The sequence below is a fragment of the Trachypithecus francoisi genome, unplaced genomic scaffold, assembly GCF_009764315.1.
Source record: "Trachypithecus francoisi isolate TF-2019V2 unplaced genomic scaffold, Tfra_2.0 Lachesis_group18, whole genome shotgun sequence".
NCBI lineage: Eukaryota > Metazoa > Chordata > Mammalia > Primates > Cercopithecidae > Trachypithecus > Trachypithecus francoisi.
Window position 1 is genome coordinate 7,647,839 of NW_022681463.1, and position 23,726 is coordinate 7,671,564.

The 23,726-nt window shown below is 36.9% G+C and overlaps 1 protein-coding gene across 1 annotated transcript in view; it reads left to right on the forward strand.

Annotated features, from left to right (window-relative positions):
- The window catches only part of FAM155A (family with sequence similarity 155 member A), a 703,478-nt gene that overhangs the window by 256,297 nt on the left and 423,455 nt on the right, over positions 1-23,726 (forward strand). The window lies entirely within an intron of this gene.

Here is a 23,726-nt window from a genome sequence, read left to right on the forward strand (position 1 = left end):
AAAAACACAAAAAATTAGCCCGGCGCGGTGGTGGGCGCCTGTAGTCCCAGCTACTTGGGAGACTGAGGCAGGAGAATGGTGGGAACCCGGGAGGCGGAGCTTGCAGTGAGCTGAGATCCGGCCACTGCACTCCAGCCTGGGCGACAAAGCGAGACTCCGTCTCAAAAAAAAAAAAAATTTTTTTTTATTTCTACATTCCATGTTGTTTCCAAGAAAACCTATTCCAGTTTGACTTGAAAACTGTTTATTGAATAGCTATTTTGTGCTAAGCACTATACTAACTATATACTCCATTAACTGAGATAACTTGATGCGTTAACTGTATTAAATCCTTGCAAATAATTACAGGCATACAGATAAAGTAGTGATTTGTTTTTGTGAAGTGGCTGGATGGGGTTAGGACACAGAAATAAGAAAAACAAGGTAGTTCAAATAAAAGATGGACTGAAATCTAAAAGTACAGAGCTATTTTGTAAAGCTTACACTTTAACTCCAGTCACTCCATTTTGACAGTAAATTGGTTGTCATATTCCATTGACTTTGGAGGAGAAATGCTGAGTTGAATATCCCACTGTTGACCAGAGTCTGCAGCACCCTTAAGAAAGGCATTCCCCAGCTGGGGCCTGGAGAGAGAAAGAATTTAGCCAATCAGGGGTATTGCGGAGGCCGCCTACCTGCCAATTTTCAGCTTTCTTTTTTGTAATGTCTCCAATAGGAAGAAAAGATGGAATGACATTGGTTGCCTCTTAATATAACACTCTGCCTCTTCATTCAAGATTGCACATAACAAAATATTTGAAATTTCATCAGGAAAAAAGTTCCAAAGCTAGTATCTGTGGGTGAAACAAGCAGGAAACAAAACATAACTGCACGTTTGGAAACTTGCCCCAGGAGTTTCACCTTTCCCTGTGATCTTGAGTCCTCACCTTTGATGCCCATCCCTGTGGACTGCCCACTTCCTCCAGGGGAGGCGGGACTCATGTCTTTCTTTTCTTTTCTTTTCTTTTCTTTTCTTTCTTTCTTTCTTTTTTTTCCATTGTGGGAAAAAAACCCATAAATTTGCCCTCTCTGTTGATCAGGGTTCTCCAAAGAAACGGAGCTATTAGGCTGTGAATAGAGGTGTATATCCTATTTGATAGATAGACAAATAGTTATCCTATGGGAGAAAGGGAAATTTATTTTTAAAGTATATCTCATGTGATTATGGAAGAGAAGTCCCAAAAGCTGCAGCAGGTAAAAAAGTCAATGAGTATTTCCAGTGGAGTCTCAAGGCCTAAGAACCAAGAGGGCCAGTGCCAGTCCAAATGCTGGCAGGCTTGAAGTCTACGAAGTGCCAGTATACCCGCCTGTGTTTAAAAGTCGGGAAGGAGAAATGTCCTACCTCATTCAGGGAGGAGGAGGTCTCTCTGACTCTGCCTTTCTCTTCTGTTGAAATCTTCAACTGATTGCACAAGGCTCACCCACAGCAGGGAGGGCCACCTGTTCTACTCATTCTCCCGATACCAGTGCTAGTCTCATCCAGAAACACTCACACAGACACACCCAGAACAGTGTGGGACTAAGAGTCTGGGCAGTCCATGGGCCAGGAAAGCTGACCTATAAAATGAACAATCACAGCCTCAATTATGTTTAAGTGTATACTGCAGTATTGGTAACTACACGCACACAGTTATACAACAGATCTCTAGAACGTGTTTGTCTTGCATGACTGAAGCTTCATACCCACTGAACAGCAGCCCTACATGATTCTTCCTCCCATCCCCTGGCAAATTTCTGTTTTCTTGGAGTTTAGTAACTTCTGATTCCTCATATAATTGGAATCATGCATTATTCTTCTTCCTTCCTTCCATCCTTCCTTCCTTCCTCTCTCCCTCCCTCCCTCCCTCTTTCTTTTTTTTTTTATTTTTTTTATTTTTTTTTTTATTTTTGAGACGGAGTCTCGCTCTGTCGCCCGGGCTGGAGTGCAGTGGCCGGATCTCGGCTCACTGCAAGCTCCGCCTCCCGGGTTCACGCCATTCTCCTGCCTCAGCCTCCCGAGTAGCTGGGACTACAGGCGCCGCCACCTCGCCCGGCTAGTTTTTTGTATTTTTTAGTAGAGACGGGGTTTCACCATGTTAGCTGGGATAGTCTCGATCTCCTGACCTCGGGTTCCATCCGTCTCGGCCTCCCAAAGTGCTGGGATTACAGGCTTGAGCCACCGCACCCAGCCTATCCTCCCTCCTTCTTTGCCTCCTCTCTCTCTCTCTTTCCCTGTCTCTCTCTCTCTTTCCCTGTCTCTCTCTCTCTCTCTCTCTCTTCCCTGTCTCTCTCTCTCTTTCCCTGTCTCTCTCTCTTTCCCTTCCCTTCCCTACTTCTTCCCTTCCCTTCTTCTTCCTGCCTTTCTTCCTTTTTCATCTTTCCTTTCTTCTAAGACAGAGTCTAGCTGTGTCATCCAGGCTGGAGTGCAGTGGTGCAATCTTAGCTCACTGTAACCTCGAATTCCTAGGCTCAGGCAATCCTCCAAACCCAGCCTCCCAAGTAACTGAGTTTATAGGTGTATGCCACCATGCCCTGCTAATTTTTTCTTTTCTTTTTTTTCCTCTCTCTTCCTTTGTTTTTTTATATATATACTTTTGTAGAAATTTGTTCTTGCTTTGTTGCCCAGGCTGGTCTTGAACTCCTGGCTTCAAGCAATCCTCCAGCCTCTGCCTCTCCAAGTGACTAAGATTGCAGGTGTGAGCCACTGCACTCAGCCCATTATTTTTCTTTAGTGACTGGCCTATTTTACTTAATATAAAATTATCAAGGTTCATCTTTTTTGTAGTATATGACAAGATTTCCTCCTTTTTAAATGCTGCATAATATTCCATGTTATTTATATGCCACATTTGCTTTACTGATTCATCCATCAGTGGACACTCTAGTTGTTTGGTCTTTTGGCTGCTGTGACTATGAATGTGCACATCTCTCTTCCAGATCCTGTTTTCAGCGTGTTAGGCTATACGTCCAGAAGTGTGATTGCTGGATCGTATGACAATTCTATTTTTAATTTTTGGGGAACTTTAGTTTTCCTCAAAACTAAACATAGTTCCTTTAGTTTTCAGCAACTGTTTTCCTCAGCAGCTGCACCATTTTACCATCCTTCCGAGAGAGCACTCCGTTTCAAGCCCTGACTAAAGCACCTTTCCTTGTTTTGTCTTAGCGCAGCTGAGACAGACTGACATTTCTTTAAAGGACTGCTAAATACCACGAGGGGAACAAAATGAAGTAATTACACAAAGTATCAGACAAAAATAGTTACACTTACAGGACAGTTTCTGCTTTTGCAACATCTAGACTGTAGCACGGAGAGTTCTCAGTTTTCCCTGTCCCCTACTTCTTTTTCTCCTTCCACCTTCCTACTCTTCTATACGTGGCCTGCAGCGCCATTTTCAAAACATGGTTGGGTTTACTTGACACCTAACTTCTCCATACAGTGCCAATGTCATTCTCAAAACTAGTGCCAGCTCGCCCAGCCCCTGATCCCCCATTGATGAAAAGGAAACCTCCACGATGACTCTGCCCATCCTCAAATAATATTCTTAGAATTACGGATTTTTCACAACGGACATAAGGTTTCACATTCCCTATATGTAGGCTCGTGAACCCATTTTCTACTTTCCAGAGATCATTCTGTTTCATTTCCACTTAAAAGAAACAGTATTGGTTTTCAAGTATTTTCATATAACTTAACTTTACTAATACAAATAATGCGCAAGTTCTCTTAAACCATTATTAAGAACCCAGAGGGTGGTGTTATCATAAATTGACATGTATTGTTCTAGTGTAATTTTCAAACATCTGCATACATATTGTATTTAAAAACAACATATATCATGGTCTCATGTCTATTTGAAGTTTATAAATGACAAAATGCTGGCAGTATCATACTGTCTTTTTTTACTTGAAATTATGTTTTAGAGATCTTTTCATTAATATATACAATATTTCTTTTAAGTGTTTAAATAATCTATTCATCCTCTAAGGTAAGTAGATATTTTGGAATTTCCTTAATAAACTTTGGTGTATTGGTGTCTCTCTTGTTTAACTCTCCAATCTTCTTGTACAGTATGAGTGATTGCCTAGTGTATACTCTTGCAAGGAGAACAGATAGGTCATATGTAATACATACATCTTCAGTTACGTTAGATACTGCCCAGGTGCTTGTCAAAGTAGTTGTACCAGTTTACTCTCCCTTAGGGACACCTTTGAGTTTATTTTTCTTTTCTTTTTTTTTTTTTTTGAGACGGAGTCTCGCTCTGTCGCCCAGGCTGGAGTGCAGTGGCCGGATCTCAGCTCACTGCAAGCTCCGTCTCCCAGGTTTACACCATTCTCCTGCCTCAGCCTCCCGAGTAGCTGGGACTACAGGCGCCCGCCACCTCGCCCGGCTAGTTTTTTTTGTATTTTTAGTAGAGACGGGGTTTCACCGTGTTCGCCAGGATGGTCTCAATCTCCTGACCTCGTGATCCGCCCGTCTCGGCCTCCCAAAGTGCTGGGATTACAGGCTTGAGCCACCGCGCCCGGCCTGAGTTTATTTTTCCCCAGATCTTTATCCTCATTTAATTTTTTAGACCATTTACATTTGTGTAAATCTGAGAGCAGACAGGAAGCATTTCCTTGTAGTTTTCATTTATGTTTCTTTCATCACTTCTAAAGTTGATTATCTGTCAGTCATCATCATTATTTATCTATATCCTTTTTGCTATTTGGGTGTTCTCTTCTGTTTTCTCCTGTCATTTATTTTGTCTGTCTTTCCCCTTTTAAAATGTTGATTTTTGAGAAACACCACACATATGTTTATGCCTGTTAATTCATGTAAATATAGATGTATCCTTGGTAGTTCTTATTTGTCTGTGATGTAGATGCATATATTTTCTCCAAGTATATTATTTGTCTTTTAAATCTATCATATTCCTTGACAACAGTTTGCTGGAGTTTTCCTTTAAGGAGGGAAATTGTATTGAATTCTATTTCTTTCTGAGTCAATTAGCACAATCATACAATTTTTTTCTCTTCAATTTTCAAGTTGCTTAATTATATTTGGCATGTAGTAAGTGCCCTGCAACCGTTGCTTACACTTCTAGAATTAGCTGTATGTCACCAAATGTGGCTTCCTCTGAACACTCAATCATGAAGCTACTCATATGTATTTTAGGGTTTTGGACATGGCAAAACTCCCCTTTAAGTAACAAAGTCTGTGCTGGTAATATACTGCTGTGTAACAAGCCACCCCAGAACCTAATGGGTTAACAACAATATTTATTTTATCATAAGTCTGCATATTGGGCAGATAGATATCTGTAGGCTCAGTTCATCTCTGCTCCAACTTGGAATAGGGGGCCGGGAATTATCTGTATATTCTTTCACTCATGTATTTGATCATTGACACTGGCTGTTGGCTGGAGCTTTAGTGTGTGCTTTTGGCTTAACATTATCATGTGGCTTCTGCACCTGTCCTGGGTTTCACACAATGTTATATCAGGATCCCAAGGGCATGATTCCCACGAGAGAGTCAGGAGAAGCTTTTACCTCTAATGACCTAATCTCAGGTGCCACGTAACGTTACTTCCAACACGTTCTGTTCAAAATAAGACGTTTGTTTCATACTTGGAGGGAGAGAAATTACACTTTACCTTTTAATGGGAGAAATGTCAATAATTAGCAGAAATGTTTTAAAATAATGAGATGGAAATTAAGAAAATGGCAGAGTTTCACATAGAGATACTTGTAGTCCAGCTTTCAGTGTAGACAGTGAAGTCCATGGCAGAACACTCATCCTTCTGTAGAGGAAGATTAGGGGAATGGATTTATAGGCAAATTGTTTTCCTTGTTACAGGTGTGGTTCTCACTGCTTTACAAATGGCTGCTCATCAAATTCTCATGAAGCCCTGTGTGGTGACTTCCAGTATTTTTCTCATTTTAAAGAAATGATAAGTAAGGCAAGGGTAGTTAAGTAAGTTGCCCAGGGTCACACAGCTAGTAAGTGAGAGAACCAGGACTCCAACCCAGGGTTCTCATTCTGAGGCATTATTTTGCTTCTGAGATGGAGATACCCCGATATCACAAAGCAGGAGGGAGGAGTGAGGGCTTGCTAAGTGGATGTCTTTAAGTAAGCCAAAGATATAGTAACTCTCTGTTTAGTGTATATTTTGGACTTCTCTTAAAAAAAAAAAAAAAAAACTGTATGTTGGCTTGAAGATCTTCTAATTTACTACTAGTTTCGAAGAACCTTCCTCTGGCATTTTGAAAATATATTTTACTTTGCCTTCTAATTCATTAAGTCTACATTCTTTTCATTATTTCTTCCTTCTCTGCGTTATCCATATGTTTATTTTTCAGGCTTGTGAATTAAATGTTGGCTTGTTTATTCATAACCTTTCTTTTATTCAGTTTTAGCCTACAATCTTCTAAGACCCGCGTACTTAAATTCCTAATGTTTTACTATGCAGTACTCTTATTTTTGTTCAATTAGAATTACTTCCTAAGTTAAATAGGATTTTTTCTTTGATCTGTTTTTTAGTTGAAACATCTCAAAAACCTTGAGATTGGATTTAGGTTTCATACATTTTGGGCCCTCGTAGTATTTTCTAGAAACTCAATGACTGCAATCTATTATGTTGAGTGCAAAAGGTAATCGCGGTTTTGCCATTAAGTGATGACAAAAACCACAATTACTTTTGCACCAATATATAAATATAATAAGAATCTGCCTTCAGAATAACAGAAAATGAATTACCTGCAATTATAAGCAGGCTAGAGCAGAGCAAAGTGCAAATAATACCTTTGATAATGTAGCAATATTAGATTGCTGTGGAATAGAGACAAATCAAGACTAATCAATTATTTTTCTTTTCAGGACAAATAGATTTTGTTTTCAAGCACTCCAAATCACTGGTGCCTCAGTAATATCATAGCACAGAAAATATGGAGTCAACCAACCAACCAACTCATTAAATATTCAACCTGAAAGCAAATTTTGCATTGATAAGTTTACAGTGTAATTTGTTGTTTAAATTTGTCAACAAATATATTTGAAATGTTTCCTCTCAAGAAATGTTAATGTGCCAGGCGCAGTGGCTTATGCCTGTAATCTTAGCACTTTGGAAGGCCGAGGCAGGTGGATTACCTGAGGTCAGTAGTTCGACCTCATGGTGAAATCCTGACTCTACTAAAAATATACTAATTAGCTGGGCACAGTGGCTGGCACCTGTAATCCCAGCTACTTAGGAGGCTGAGGCAGGAGAATCGCTTGAACCCGGGAGGCAGAGGTTGCAGTGAGCAGAAATTGTACCACTGTGCTCCACTCTCAGTGACAGAGCAAGACTCCATCTCAAAAAAAGCAAAACCAAAGAAACAAAAATATATAAATTATAAATATATTTATAATTAAATATATAAGATAGACCTATGTGTGTATATACATATATAAACACACACACGTCTATATATGCGTGCGCACGCACACACACACACACCACACACACATATATATGAGATGTTAAAGAACACAAGGTTGGTAAGATGAAGAATGTTTCCTTAGGGGGTAGCAGATCCGCTTCTACTACTTGATTTGATCCATATGATCACTAGTACCGTTGTCATAATAATTATTGTAGCAAGGATTGTAAAATGCTCATTTTGGGACTTTTGAATGTACATGTGAACTTAGGCAATGGAAAACACCTTTTGCCTGCACTGTATATATAAATGAAGAATTATGTGCTGTAGGGTATTTTGGGAAATTATTTGGCTATTGAAACCTAAAATTGAAACACTCCCAGGTTTGCATCCCTTGACGGATAATGATTTCAATGATACAACCTGGCTGGGTCTACATGTGTTTTTGGAATGAATTAACTGGTGCATAAGGGGCAAGACATTAGCTTCTCAGCATGGGAACAGGTTGTCTGCTACAAAATGTTTCAACAAATGTTTTCTTCAACTAATATGTTTCACTGTACAGAGAGGATGTTTCCCAGCAGCAGGGACTGGAGCCCACTTTGTTTAATCTGCAACACCCTTGTCTAGCTCTCTGGAAAAGCACCATATGGAAAGATAAGCCACATTTTTAGGCTGTAGAACATTTTAGTGTCATATGTACATAGATGGAAATTTCCAAGAAGGATCAAGTTAGAATTTTTTCCTCCCTAGGAATAGAGTTCTGCTTTCTTTAATTTTTTTTCCTGTAAAACCCGTAAATGATACTCATAACAAAAACTTATAGATAATAGTAATAATAAAAACAAAAACATAATACACAATTAAGTAAATAGGCCTTAGAATGAATATCATTGTCTCTGTTATAAATCTGCAAAGCCAAGTCCCGAATCAGTTAACCAGAAGGTAGGAGAATGTCTCCACTTCTTTTAGGAATAGTTGGTTATGACGCCCAGTGCAGCTGGAAAGAGAGCAGGAGGATGTATTACATATTTAATGCCATGAATAGTAATAGCTTCAACTATTTCACTGGAAGGGAAGCACATCCAGTTCTTGCAATTCTGACTTAAGGAAAATACAGAATATTATTAATGTGATTGTATTAAATGATGTCTTTGTCACAAATGAAAGCCATGCCTTGACAAACGTTTTCTTTCATCATCCTTTTGGGTATTGCAGCAGCTAACAGTTTGTCTCTAGAGCCAATCTGTGATAAACTCCATAAGTCAATTGTCCTGTGACCTGGGACAAATGATGAAATTTCTAATCACCAGTTTTCTTTCCTGTAAACTGCAAAAATACTGTATCAACTTTAGAGTATACTTTCTTGTAATGAGAAGATGCATGTAAAACGCTTGCCATAGGGTCTGACACATAGAAAGCACTCAGAACAATGAAAGCTCTCACAATTATTACCTGTAGTATTTTCACAATCTCATGGCTAACAGAGAGATTGAAAGGGGGACTTACTGACATCTGTTCCTACAAGAATTCAGCTATGGTCTTGAGGCTGCAGCACAGCTTCATGATGTCACCCACTGGCCACCGCCACCAGGTAACTTGGAAGTAGCACAGAAATTATTCTGAAATACATTTCATACTGTGAGCTTAAATTTCTAACATAAAGACATTATGGAATATTAATGAGGGAACATGCCATATTTTGCCTCTTCTTTCATGTCATGTTTTATTCTCCAGCCTTAATTATGGAGAATAACTTTCTTACTTGCCTTTTCAACTGAGTCTTCCAAAAGAATATCAGACATGTTAACTAAAATGCATCCTATACTTTTCTGAAATCAGCAATGTTTTGTTCAGATACGTTTCCCAAGAAATGAAAAATCCACTCATTCAGGTTGGAATTACACTGCTTTGAGTATTTTCATTTTGGTTCTTCTAAAATGCCTAATTATACAAATGAGAAAATAGTTTCTAAATTCCTTGGAAAGAGAGGGGAAAAAAATGACTGAATTCTAAATGTAGGTTTTAAAAAAACGAGAAAATAATTATCTGGATTCAAAACCACCAATTTTAAGTGTAACCCCGTAGTCCTCTGAACAGCAAGAAAGCAATTTTAGTATGATTGCATTTAGGAAGTTACAATTATTATTGGCAAGAATGCAATTACAAGGAATACATCATTTCTGATCTAAAGGTCACTGACTTAGAAAATGGGGGAGGAGCGGTATTAGTATTTTAACTTTTGTGTGCTTGAATCCTTTTTGTGATGGCTTAGACATATTTTAGATACATGAATCATTTCTGTCTTTGAATATGGTTAGAGAACCAATTATTTCTGGAAGATCTGAAATTGAGAATGACTTTTACCTCAATTAAAAATAAATTCTTTGAGTTAAAACACAGCCTCCTGCACGTGGCTGGTATGTGTCACCTCTTGCTATGTTCCTCCTACTCCAGGGCAACAAAGTAGAACAATCTCCTCATGCACAGCTTAAGAAATGTATGTCATGAGAGTGTCTAAACGTGCAAAAAGCAAGTCATTTTTTAAAATAGATAACTGTATTCGCCAGAATCCTGTTGGCATTTGGAGTCACAGATGGAAATATAGAAAATGGAGCAGCAGACACAGATACCATGGTTCACTGGTCCCCCACATGATTGTCCAAGGGTTTTGGGTTTAATCTTCACTATCTTCTTCAATTTAGTTTTTATAGTCAGATTTTAAATTGTTTCTGTTAATGGGTTCATTACTCATCTGTTATTAAAAGGAGAGGAGTGTACATTTTATATGATGTTAGCTAATCCATTTTTATCTTTTCTTTTTGATACACTTTGGGATATTAAAAATAAGCCTGTATCACTAATTTTAGATTGTAATATTTGCATGTTGATTTTTATCTCTAAAACCAATAACTCATTGCTTCAAATTTATTAAAAGAACCTCTCATAATTGGCCAACTTTTTGAATTAATCTGAGAGTAAGTTCTTACATTTGAGCAATTTCGGCTAGCACGTGGCAATCTTTCTTCTTCACAAATGGACTGTTACCTCTCTAGATTTTCAGCTAACAGAAAATGGAGTCATGATTCCGTAAGTCACTTGGCCAATTCAAAGAGAAAGGGTGTTTTAACTAGAAATTTTTTTGCAATAACATTTCAGTAGTATCTAAATTGTAAAACTAATTATTGCATATCAGTACAATGAAAAATAAAAAGGATCATTTTTAGCATTGCTTTATAAAATAATAAGCAGTAAGATTTTCATAAAAAGAAATTTTAATCAGAAACAATTCTGGATTTAATAAAATTTCCTTTTATTTATTTATTTTTTTGAGACACAGTCTCGCTCTGTCACCCAGGCTGGAGTGCAGCGGCACGATCTTGGCTCACTGCAAGCTCTGCCTCCCGGGTTTAGACAATTCTCCTGCCTCAACCTCCTGAGTAGCTGGGACTACAGGCGCCCACCACCATGCCCAGCTAATTTTTGTATTTGTAGTAGAGACGGGGTTTCACCATACTGGCCAGGCTGGTCTCGAACTCCTGACCTTGTGATCCGCCTGCCTCGGCCTCCCAAAGTGCTGGATTACAGGCATGAGCCACCGTGCCCGGCCTAAATTTCCTTTTATAGACATGACTGGGCCCAGAGTGTCTGTCTATATTAAGACAGCTGCAGAATTGCCCTGTCCATTTTTCCCACTAACTAGGCCTAATCACCAAGTCATTCATGCAGAAGAGAAAGATTTGCCACAAAATTACTCAAGAAGATAAAATTTTAAATATATATATTGATATATTTATAATGACATATAAGCATAGAGAATTCTGTGTCTTTGTTTACGCTTATTTGTCCTGCAAGGCTATGGATGGCGTTGGCGAGATGGATGGATCCATATGAAAACTAGCAAATATAAGCATGTGGATTCCAGGGTTAGATGTGAAGGAATAATTTAATGAATTAAACCTTTAATAGAATCAAACTCAATGTTAAATTTTTTAAGTACTCCTTAGTTATTTAAAGGCAAACTCAAATACAATTGGAAATTTGTTGTGTCACATTTAAGGAAAACAGGAAAATATTAATAAGCCATGTCACCGTGATATAAATACCTGCATTATTGATTATCATTGTTTTTTATTTGATCTGCCTGAAGTATTTGAGACAGAGACGCAACTTTGTGTTATCCCTTTAAAAGATGAGAAAACTACCTTAGGGAGGTTGAGTGACTGGGCCAAGGACCCCAAAGTAGGGGTGGCGGAGACACTCTGGGGAGATCTCAGATGTTACTTTAGTCTAGTGTGCCTTACATTGTAACAGGCACTGTTTTCTCTCTAAGTAGCTTATTCTCAGCCCCTTTCTAACCACAGTGCTTACAAAGCCTTCCTCCTTATGATTTGAGTATGTAGATTTTAAGATTCAGTTTTCCTGGTTTCATAGGTGGTTAGAACTGAATAATCTGTAGATCTTCTTGGCCAACCCTGTCATTTATTACATTTATTGACATTAAAGCCCTAGGAGTTTAAAACTTGCTCAGAAACATAGATCTTCTGATTGAAAAGCTGAAGTTAGAACACAGGTGCATTAGATGCAGTTCAGAGACCTTTCTATACAATTAAATCATGAAATTTATTTTTAGGAAATTGTCCAAGTCATGTTGAATTTGAAGAAAAAGTGTTCAAGGAAACAATGGGAGATTTGTCCCATTCAAGAAAAAAAAAAAAAAAAAAAAAAAAGGAGGGAGAGAGAGAATAGGAGGAAAAGGAAGGAAGAGAGGGGAGCCTCAGTAATTTCTCTCTGACTGGGTAAAACATAATGGGTTTAAGTCATAGAATTGTTATTTTAGCTAAGAATATGCCTATATGAAGAAACATACTCTAGTTCCACCTTTTTCCAAACAAAAGTGATCTTTTTTCTTTTTGGTGTGTGTGTATGTGTGTGTGTGTGTGTGTGTGTGTGTGTGTGTGTGTTTTGTTTTGTATTCATCTCTGAATCCCCAAAACACTGCTTACGAAAAAAGAGAATACCCTAAAACTGTTGTGAATGAGACCCTGCCTTAGTTCTTTGAAAAGTGTGATGAAGACATCGGCTTTATTAGGATATTCCTACATCCTGAGAAATTGTGGTGAGGAGGTAATCTAATAATTTAGCTTACAAAATACAAACAAAGCCTCCTGATAAAAACTGTGAATTCGAACTGCATTTGGGTTGGTCTGTAGTGAGCGCCTAGAGGTGAGCTGAATCCAGTCTTGCAGAAGCGCACAGGAAAGTAGTGTTGGTAGGAAAGTTGGATACATAGCTCGAGAAAAGTCGCTCCATCTCTCGGCCCAGTGTCCACAATTCTCCTTTAAAAAGAGAGTAAAATAATCTACAAGATTGTTTCAAGTTCCTAAATTTGCACTTAGGTGTTCTAGGGGGAATTCTTACATTGGAATCCACCTCGACCCTGGTCAGCACGGTCTCAGCTCAGTTCCCCATCACCTCCAGCCTGAAGCGGGGCTTTAGCCTCCTTGTGGGTTTCTTCCATCTGGGGTTGGGGAGCATTGCCCAATCCAGCCCACTGCCTAATGGATACTGCAGCAATCATTCTAAAGGGCAGTCGCACGTGCCAGTCCCCAACTGACATTGCTTTCAGGGCTCTATATTTTTCTAAGGTAAAGAGAGAAATCTTTCACGTGATTAGGAAGGCCTACGTGACTTACACCCCTCTTTATATCTGTTTTCCTTTATCAGCTCTCCACCTGTCAGGACTTCGTCCGGGACTGCCCTGACCCACTCAATAGCACAGATACATTCCTTACTAGCCACTTGCCTAAAATACCTTCTAATCATCCTTCAAGTCCCTGCAGACATGTAATTTTCTGCATTCATTCAACAAATACTATCGAGGTCAAGTTATGTGTCAGGAATATTTCAAGGTACTAATGATATATCAATCAATCATTGTGCTCCTTTAAATCTGAAGCTACTTTTATTGTTTTTATCTCTTATTTACCTGTATGCTCCTGAATGAGGGTCTATATAAGTTAATATTACTTATCTCTCTTTCAGGAACCAGGCTTAGTGCCTATGTAAGCATCCAACAGGCACTGACTACTATAAGTAACTGATACACAGTAAACATGTGGCTTAGCCAGTATCTCAGTTTATGGAGTAAGTTAGCTATTCAAAAAAAAATTGAGATATGTTATTTTTATGAATATTGAATTAAAACCTTATTAAAATAACATATTTGTAATTAGAATATCTGGCAATTTTTAAAAAGACATTAACCTACATAATAGTTTGGGGAGGTCTGTTTTTATTAACTTTCTGTACAATTGGCATCTTTCCTTGTGGGATGAAAATCTTAAGTCATTCTAACTCTAAAATATTGGTAATATGAGGAAGACATTGCAAAGCTAACATTGCCCTGTTCTTGTTTGCTACTTATTGTGTATCCCTGAGTCTTATAGAGGATACTATCACATTACCTAGATAAACATAATGAAATTTTATTGCTGCGTCGCTGTCTCCTAATCTTCACTGTAACACACAGTCTTCAACCTTGAATTCTGAATGCCATGGTGATTTTTTTGCCTACAATATTTCCTGAAGAGGCTACTTTCTTACAGCTTTTTAACCAGAGATGAGAATTTTATTTAAGTTATGATTAACCACCAGATGCAAAGCAACTGAGATATTTATCTAGTTTTTGTGATTTTGTTTCAGAAGCTATGATGGTATCATTTGAGTAATAACATATTATATCAGAGTTAGGCCATATAGTGGGGAAATGATCAAAATTATTTAAATGTGACTCATACACAACTGGATATATTTTACGACCCATGGAATTAGCCTGGGATTTACCAAATTCCTACAGGAAGGCAAGTATAATTACCCTAACATACCCTATACAACCTATTTAAAGAAACCAAGTCATATTTTTATTGTATTTATGATAATTAACATTTTTAGCTTCTTACCCTATTATACTAGTGAAAATTCACAGAAGACTGGATAGACAAAACAAAAACATGAGCACATAGAATAGTGTTCAACTTCACTAATGATTTGGAAATGAATTTAAGGTAAAAAAAAGTTATACAATGTTATTTTACACTCATTGGATTTACGAAAATTTAAATATCTAGCAATAACAAGTATCGGCTGAGATGTAGAAAAACGGGACATCAGAAACTGCTGGAGTGGGTGCAAAATGTTGGAGAGCAATTTGGCTGTATTTTTCAAAGATGAGATTGGATATACCACACCCTAATAATGTTACTTTCAGGCACATCCCTAGAGGTGATTTCTTGCATATTGCTCAGAATCATGTCTCAAGATACTCCTTGAAGCATCTTTGTTGTGAAAATTTGGAAACAACACAAATGTTCAGTAAAATAACTTAGGACAAGCTCATACTAGGGCACATAAAATGATTTGATTCCTTAGTTTGATCAATGTTTCTTGAGCATTATGTACTTTTCTAGTCTTGGTGGGAAAAGCAGCCAAAAGCAAGAAAACAAACAACAACACAAAGTCCCAAATGTAATTTGGCTTGGAAGAAAATTATGTCAGATCATGGTAAGTGAGAAGAAAAATAAGCTAGAATAAAGAAATCATGATAATGGAGGGAGAAGGCCACTACCTCAGGTGGCTTTTTGAGACTTCTCTTATAAAATGATACTGATCAGAGACCTGAGTAAGTAAGAGGGCAAACCATGCAATGACAAGAAGCAAGATGATCCTGTGCAGAAGAACTAGTTCCAAAGCATGGTGTCAGAGGACTGCAGATTGCAGTTTTTAGTCAGAGAAATTAGAATAATGGAATTTCTATTCTGCTTATGAATAAGTCGGAGAAAGGAGCATTCTGGAGATAGGAAGAATGATAAGTTTGGTTTTAGACACATTAAATTTGATAGGCACATTAGGCATCCCATTAATGATTTTGCCTTAGCAACTGGGTCTATGAGGTTGGTGTTCAAGCAAGAAAATCCAGGACTGGAGGTATATATTTGGGAAGCATCAGTCTTTAAATTGTTTTAAAACCATGAGACTGACCGTGATTACTTAAAAACGTGAGCATAGGCATTTCAGTTCTGAACCTTGGGCTATTTGTGTATTAAGAGATTGGAACATGTGAGGATTCAGCAAAGAAAAAAGGAATTGTTAACCAAAGATAAAGGTGGAAAACCAAGAGAGATTGGTGTTCAAAATGTGAAGTTAAATAGGAAATCACACATTTGTGACAAATTAGGGTTGTGTGTAAGCCTGTGTGTGTATTGTATTGTGTGTGCATGTTGTGTGTGTCCATAGAGCAAATTCTGGACAGACAGCAAAATATTAACCTAGGTTTTACCATCTAGGCATATCCCTAATCCTTATAGAGGATGCTATCACATTACCTAGAAAATTTTAGTTTAATTTGATTGCCAAGTTACAGGCTTGTCATTGTCACTGTAGCATATAATCTTCAACATTGAATTTTGAATGTCATGGTGATTTTCTTATCTAAATTAACTAAAGAGATTAGTTTCCTACAGCTTCTTAACAGAGATGAAAATTTGGTTTAAGTAGTAATTAACTACCAGATGAAAAGCAACTGAGATATTTTTCTACATAATGTTGTGGATACATTTTACTTTTTCTTTTATTCTTATTGATTGATTTTTAGGATAATTATGTATTCTTACAATTAGCAGCAAAAGTGATTTTCATTTAAAATTTAGATATTCATAGGTTTGGCCTCAGAACTACTGTTGTTTACAATTGTATTGTACTACCTAATATTGACTATTTTTCTTTTGTAAGCTTTTATATTATTTTGCTGGAAGGAAGTCATTTACACAATTCAATACCCTTTATGTTACCTCTATTATTTATAAGAACAAAAGCCCCGGGAAGAAAGAATTTGATGTATATGAGATTGAGAGTCTCGGTTAGACCTTAATGCACACACAAAAATTCATGCATTTTCACTGTCCTTATTATATAAAAGGAGAGGCTTCAAAGTAATTATGTGGGAGATGAAATACTACATAGGAGAAACTACTGTAGACATTCTCTAAATCTTGTACAAAAAGCATAGTTTGAATTACTTTTCTTAATTTACCTCCTGTACCTATGCAGGAGGGCCATGTGTGTACGTGTGTGAGTGCACGTGTGTGTGTGTGTGTGTGTGTGCATTAGTTGTAGAAGTTATAAAGCATTAAGGTGATACACATGCCGCTTTATGCTAGTGTCTTTGATAACATAGACTTCTTCGAGGATTGACTGAAAAATCTGTTTGTTCACCTTATCTACAAAAGCACTGCTGATATTTTCAGAGGGCATATATGAAATGTAGCACCCTCTATTTATGCAAAATATCATTTAAGATCTATCTCAATTTGAATATATCAAAATATCTCAAGCAAATACAAAACTGAAGCAGGGGAAATAGAGTTCAAACCTAGAAGATCCAACCATCATTGTGTTTTTAAGTGACTTGAAATGACTTCAAAAATTTCAGTTCCTTAAAATAACAGGCATGATATCTTTCTCTAAGTATAATATTGAGCATACTGCCAAAATGGAAAAAAAAAAGAAAGAAATGAACACAAATGAAAATTGTCTTTTCTTTTTATGATATATTATACTTAAAGTTCTGGGATACATGTGCAGAATGAGCAGGTTTGTTATATATGTGTACATGTGCCATGTGGTTTGCTGCACCCATCAACCCGTAATCTGCATTCGGTATTTCTCCTAATGCTATCCTTCCACTAGTACCCCACCATCCCCCTCTCAACAGGGCCCCAGTGTGTGATGTTCCTCTTCCTGTGTCCATGTGTTCTCATTGTTCAGCTCCCACTTATGAGTGAGAACATGCAGTGTTTGGTTTTCTGTTCCTGTGTTAGTTTGCTGAGAATGATGGTTTCCAGCTTCATCCATGTTTCTGCAAAGGACATGAACTCATACTTTTTTGTGACTACGTGGCATTCCGTGGTGTATGTGTGCCACATTTTCTTTATCCAGTCTATCATTGATGGGCATTTGGGCTGTTTCCAATTCTTTGCTATTGTGAACAGTGCTGCAACACATATATCTGTGTATGTGTCTTTATAGTGGAATTATTTATAATCCTTTGGATATATACCCAGTAATGGGATTGCTGGGCCAAACAGTAGTTCTGATTCTAGATCTTTGAGGAATTACCACACTGTCTTTTACAATGGTTGAACTAGAAAATTCCCTTTTCTTATGAGGAGGCACTTGAGTTTCTTTAGAGGCGTTAGCATATCATGGTTAGCCTCCTGAGACTGACAGAGACCTTAATATTGCAAGATTCCCACTACCTTGTATTTGATGAGGTGCCTTCTCCCACAGATCATTGCTCCTCCACTGAAGATAATTTTCTCTCTATTGCCCTCAAAGACTGATACCCTCCCCTTCCACATATACAGCTGGGGTTTGGCAGTTTCCACCCCACAGCCTTTAATATTACTCTTTTTTTGTTTTGGTATGTCACTGACTGGTGGCTAAATATATCCACTGGATCCCCAGCAATATCCATAACCTAAGCAGAAGAGCCAGAGGGCACACTGTGCCAACAAGCGGCAAGTTTCAGAAAATGGTGGCAGACGGATCACATGACCCTCTGTTGAGCGGAACCCTTCAACTCTTTCTGTTAAAATAAGCTGCATTATTTGAGCCTTGATTTTGCAGTTATTTGGAATTGCTCTGAGTTTTCTCTTTTCCATCACTCATGGTCCCAGATGATGCATGTGACAGCTATATTAGGCAGGGCATGTTAATAAAATCTTTGCATTTATCTTCTTAAAAAGTGATTATCTGGAAAATACGGCAATTAGAACGCAGGCATCAGAAATAAGCCCATTCTGGCTTATATAAAATGAAATCAGCTTTGCAACTGCAGTTATTTAGTACTATGTTGCCTTGTTATGAAATGAGGCATGTGTAGATGGTGGGCAATGAAAGCCATAAGCATCCAGGCAATATTAGAAAAATGTTCCTCAGCAGTCTATGACACTGCGCTTTTAGTGCCATATGAGAACACATGAGATACCCTCTTTTAACAATTTTAATATACTAAAATTTATGGACAAGAGAGGAGATGCCTGAACCCATTCTTATTATTTAAATTGTTATGTGAAAGAATTATGTTTCTTATCGTTAGAATAATGTTCTCATTATGTGCTAGATTAGATAGACTCCAATTAATTAGAAGATAAACTTTCCCAATATTATGGATGGTTTGACAATTTCAAAATGAACAGGTTGGAAGTGTCGACTTAAAGAGACTGAAAAATTATGTTTTCCCTTACTATGATATTAAAACCCCTCAGGGACCTTGGTAGCTGTCTTGTCTGTTGATGTTCCTTGAACGCTTTCTAACTGTATGTGTATCTGTATGCATGCTAAAATAATAACATGCTAAATAAATTATTGGGACATTTAAAATTTGAAATTATGTAGTCATAAAAGATAAACGATGGATCTGAAAGTGTACAGGCAATTCAGTGGACACGAATATTTTGCCAAAATTTTCTCTTTTCCTTTTTTTTAAATTTTTAATTTTTGATTCAGAAGTACATGTATAGATTTGTGACATGGGTGCATTGTGAATGCCAGGCTTAACATTGCCATCAATGTGACAGCACCATTTCAACTAGCCTTCTAAAAGGAAAAACAATATTAATTTACTTCAATTTTCCCACTTACAAAGAAAATTGTCACAGTTGATTTTGAGTCACTCAAATACTATTGTAAGAGGTTTTATGCTTTAAAAACAAACTTATATGAATATAATAAAAATTGTTTTGGCCATCACTATTCTTTTTTTTTTTTTTTTTTTTTGAGGCGGAGTCTCGCTCTGTCGCCCGGACTGGAGTGCAGTGGCCAGATCTCAGCTCACTGCAAGCTCCGCCTCCCGGGTTCCCGCCATTCTCCTGCCTCAGCCTCCCGAGTAGCTGGGACTACAGGCGCCGCCACCTCGCCCGGCTAGTTTTTGTATTTTTAGTAGAGACGGGGTTTCACCGTATTAGCCAGGATGGTCTCGATCTCCTGACCTCGTGATCCGCCCGTCTCGGCCTCCCAAAGTGCTGGGATTACAGGCTTGAGCCACCGCGCCCGGCCGGCCATCACTATTCTTATCATTTCCTGTTTTCATAAACACTATTGCGTGGAGTATTTTTTTTTTAGGTTTCTTTCAAGGACAGTAAATGTATAATGCCTTGATAATATGCCACACTGATTACTTCAGCAGAAAAAATACATACACGCATGCAAACCTGCACACGGGGACACAGGGGATTGGGGGAGAGAGACAAAAGAGAGAAGATAAGAGGGAAGGAGAGAGACACGGAGAGATTGGTAATATTGATTGTGCAAACTGAATACATAGTTCACTGTTCAAACGGAGGTACAGCATTTATTTATTACTCATAAATTAATTCATCTTTGTTGAGTGCCTAATTTTCCACATACTAAGGTAAAGGAGAGAGCGTTTATAGGGGAATTGATGTAGTAAAATTTTGCACTGTTGCTGTCATGCTGGAAGCTATGGATGACAATGCAGACTTGGAATTTGGAGATTATGTAGACTACAGCCCACTTTCTGCTCAATTTCCATGAATTGAAGAGTGGACAAGAGAGCTTGTTAGAGTGTCAGTTTTGAGGGGTTTGGATGTGAAGAAAAGGAGATGAATGAATGGATCGTTATCTGGAAGGTTGACATAACCTCATGTTTTCGATAAAGGAAGTTTTATTTAGCTGTAAATTGGTCATGCTATCTGCGGGCCTAAAGCTCAGTATTCTAGAGTTTCTATTTCGTGCCATGGACTCCCTAAATATTGTTAGAAAGATTAAATATATTTGAAAAGACCTTCTGTGGTACCTGATCCAAGACAATCTCTAAACAAATACAAGTTCCCATTTTTGCTTTTTTTTTTTTTTTCTTGTGAAAACATACCAGAAGCAGTTCCGAGTTGGTAATTGATTATAATTGATATTTTTTTCTAGATATGCAGTGATAGCATTAAGCAGTTGTTTTATTATTACTCAAGGCTTCATGGTAGCATGATCTGGATGATGTTAAGCAAATGATGTATGTGCCCCAAACACATCATTTGACACCTAGGATTCCAGTGTTGGAATTTATTGAATGGTATGAAGGACAGAATGTTGGTGGATAGACTTAGGTCTCTCACAGTTTTAAAGTCCTTTGTGTTTATAACTTCATTTAGGGGTATAATCTGCTAATTGAAGTTATTAAAAACTTGCTTATTTCTTTTGGGAAATTATATTGACTAGAGGATAATGACCTAGTACCATATAAAATTTAACTCAATCAACGTTTGTCAATATATACTGTTTCTCAAGAATTATGATAAAATTCTGGGGTTAAAAAGTAGCCATAAGAATTAAATAATACAACCATGGGCAAATATTTGATTAAAATATTAATATTATTTTCATCAGGTAGATAACTTTAGTATTAGAAGTTGACTTAAATACATAAAATAAGATGTTTTAGAATAATGTACAGCATTAAATGTTCTTAAGATTTAAATTCCTAGATTAAATTTATGGTCCTAAGTGTATTGAAAATGTTTCTTTATTTGAAATTTATTGCTTAATTAATTTAAAAATGAATACAGTATGTACTTCATCAAGGAGATACAGGACCACCTTAGTTCTCAAAATTACCCTCTAATACAGTTAGAGTCAATATATTAAAAGATGACCTTTGCTAAAGAGATCAACAGTGTTAACTAAAAAATATTTTTACATATCTCTAAAAGATTTATACTTGCTTATATTTCTTTAGACTGCTACGCAAATTCGAAAACATGGAAAACTTTTGAATTAAGGAAAAAGAAATAAAGAATATGTATAGATGGGAGAAAGGACAGATGATTTGCATCCAGAGAGGGTTTCATTTTTATGTATCTTTATTTTTTAAGAATTTATCAGTAACTACAAATGCTGTTAAAAGTCATGCAAAGAAGGTTTTTCTAAAATGTATGAATGATCTGTTTGGACCTTGATAATTACTGAATTTTAGGAGTTCATGATAACAACCAAAAACAAATGAGTAAATGTTTTCTATAGAATTTCAATTTTGTATACATCAAGATGAGCCTCAGTTAAGCTGAATCAGGCATTCTGTTATTTTGCCACGAAATAAAGTTATCTATTTTTTATTCTGCTACGTATAATTTATTAATTTTTTATGACATGCCAGTTTTATCCCAGTACTTTCCTTCTTAGAACTAAGTAATGTTTTTTCATAGCAGTGATGTAAATAGACGGGGTTTCACTGTGTTAGCTAGGATGGTCTCGATCTCATGACTTCATGATCCTCCCACCTCAGCCTCCTAAAGTGCTGGGGTTACAAGCATGAGCCACCGTACCCGGCCACACACATACATTTTCTTTGCCAGATAAAATGATATCCTAGTATAGCAGATTTCTAAGAAACACTGAATAAAATAATTAGAAAGTATCATCTGAGTAAAATTTCTGCATGTGATTAGGTAAATATTTGAAATTGGAGGTCAAACATTGTCAGTTATTTACTTGGGTGTCCCAAGTACCATACAGTCTTCATCCATCTTCAGTATTATTAGAAATAAGAGTCCTTTGTATAAGTTGACTGTTGAGAGAAAATGTTCAGACAATGTTAATTTTTAGAAATTATTTTACCAAATATTTTAATTTGATTAAATATATCCTCATATTTGAAAAGCAAATCCTGAGAATCAATCACAAAGTTTTCTTTCATACTTTGTTTTTCTCAACATGATGCAATTCTAAAACTCTAAGTGAGTGAAGAAAATTTAAATGGCTTTCTTCTTTTTATGAAAGTAGTGGGAAGGGCTATACAATCAAACAGACCTAAATCTGGTAACACTTCCCTCAGTTGGAGGCAAAGTCAACTCCGTAATAAAAATTAAAAGAAAATGACTCTGAATTACCCCTTATGTTGCATGTGGCATTTAATTGACGTGTATAATAAAGTAAGTAAAAATCTTCTAATCAAATTTTACATTTGCATACTGTCATTTTACCTAAAAGATAGGTTTGGATGTACTGAAATCGTGCAGTCAGTCTCTGAAGAAGTCTCAGTGCTGAATGATCGAAGTCTATCATGTTGCAGAATAAATATATTCAACTTGGTCACTCAAATGAAGACTATTACTCATATGTCACTTCAGTTACTAAAGCTGCAGGAGGGAAGAGGTCTCTGGAATATTTCCATCCATACTCGATCTTATACTCATTTCCATTTTATGCTCATTTGACTGTTTCTTTTTATTACTTGGCACCACAAAACTATTGATTTATCCTAATGGGAATTATATTGTTACTCATATCTTTATTACTTCCATTAGGCATTTGGATCACTGGTTGGTCCCTGTACTGTTTCTCAATTTTACATTTACATATTATTTCTATCAATAAATTTTATAACAGTGTTTATAAACTCTATGCTAGAGTTTCTAATAGAATGCATACAAACGATCCCACATTTCCTGTGACTTCTATGTTTAATCCATCAACTACAGCTAATGTAGGGGGATTTCAGCTGTCTGTAAGCTAAAGGCATATCTCAGAGGGAAGTGTGGAGGGTAGGGGATAATGATTGAGCAGGAGAGTCATCAAAACTGTACACAGGAAAGGTGCTTGGCTTATTCTCAGTTACCACTGCAGCATGACACACACAGGATCAACTTCTTCCTCAGAAGGCAATGTAAACTGATAGTCACTTACTGCAATGGAAGTCAGCTTAGAGAAATTCACACATGATAGATGTATAAATGGATAGAGAAAGGAGATAGAAAAGGATGAGACTTATTTCTGACCTCTGAGAATAACTCCATTTTAAATAGCAAACTCTTCTCTGTTCTAAATGTTTCTTGATGTCACCAAATATACAAAATATTATTATACTGTATAGTGCGAGCTAGGAAGACTTTTTGTTTTTTCTTACTGATAGAAATGGAGATGGTTTATTTATTACATATTTCACAGTCTAAAATTCAAACTATTTCCTTTCCACCAATGGACAAACTTGTAGAGCACATGATACTTAAGGCAATACAGTATCTCACAATACAATAGTCATCCTCAAGGTCATAAATTGCATTTTTTCTTAGTGACTCTAAACTGCTTTGAAATTTAAAAGTTAATGAACTCATTTCTGTTTCCTATAAAAACAACTTATAGAAATAAAGCTGATATTTTGCAAGCTAGATGTTGAATATTGTAATTTTTGTGGTTTACTTACTAATTTAAAATTTTTTATCATTTCATTTATCTTTATA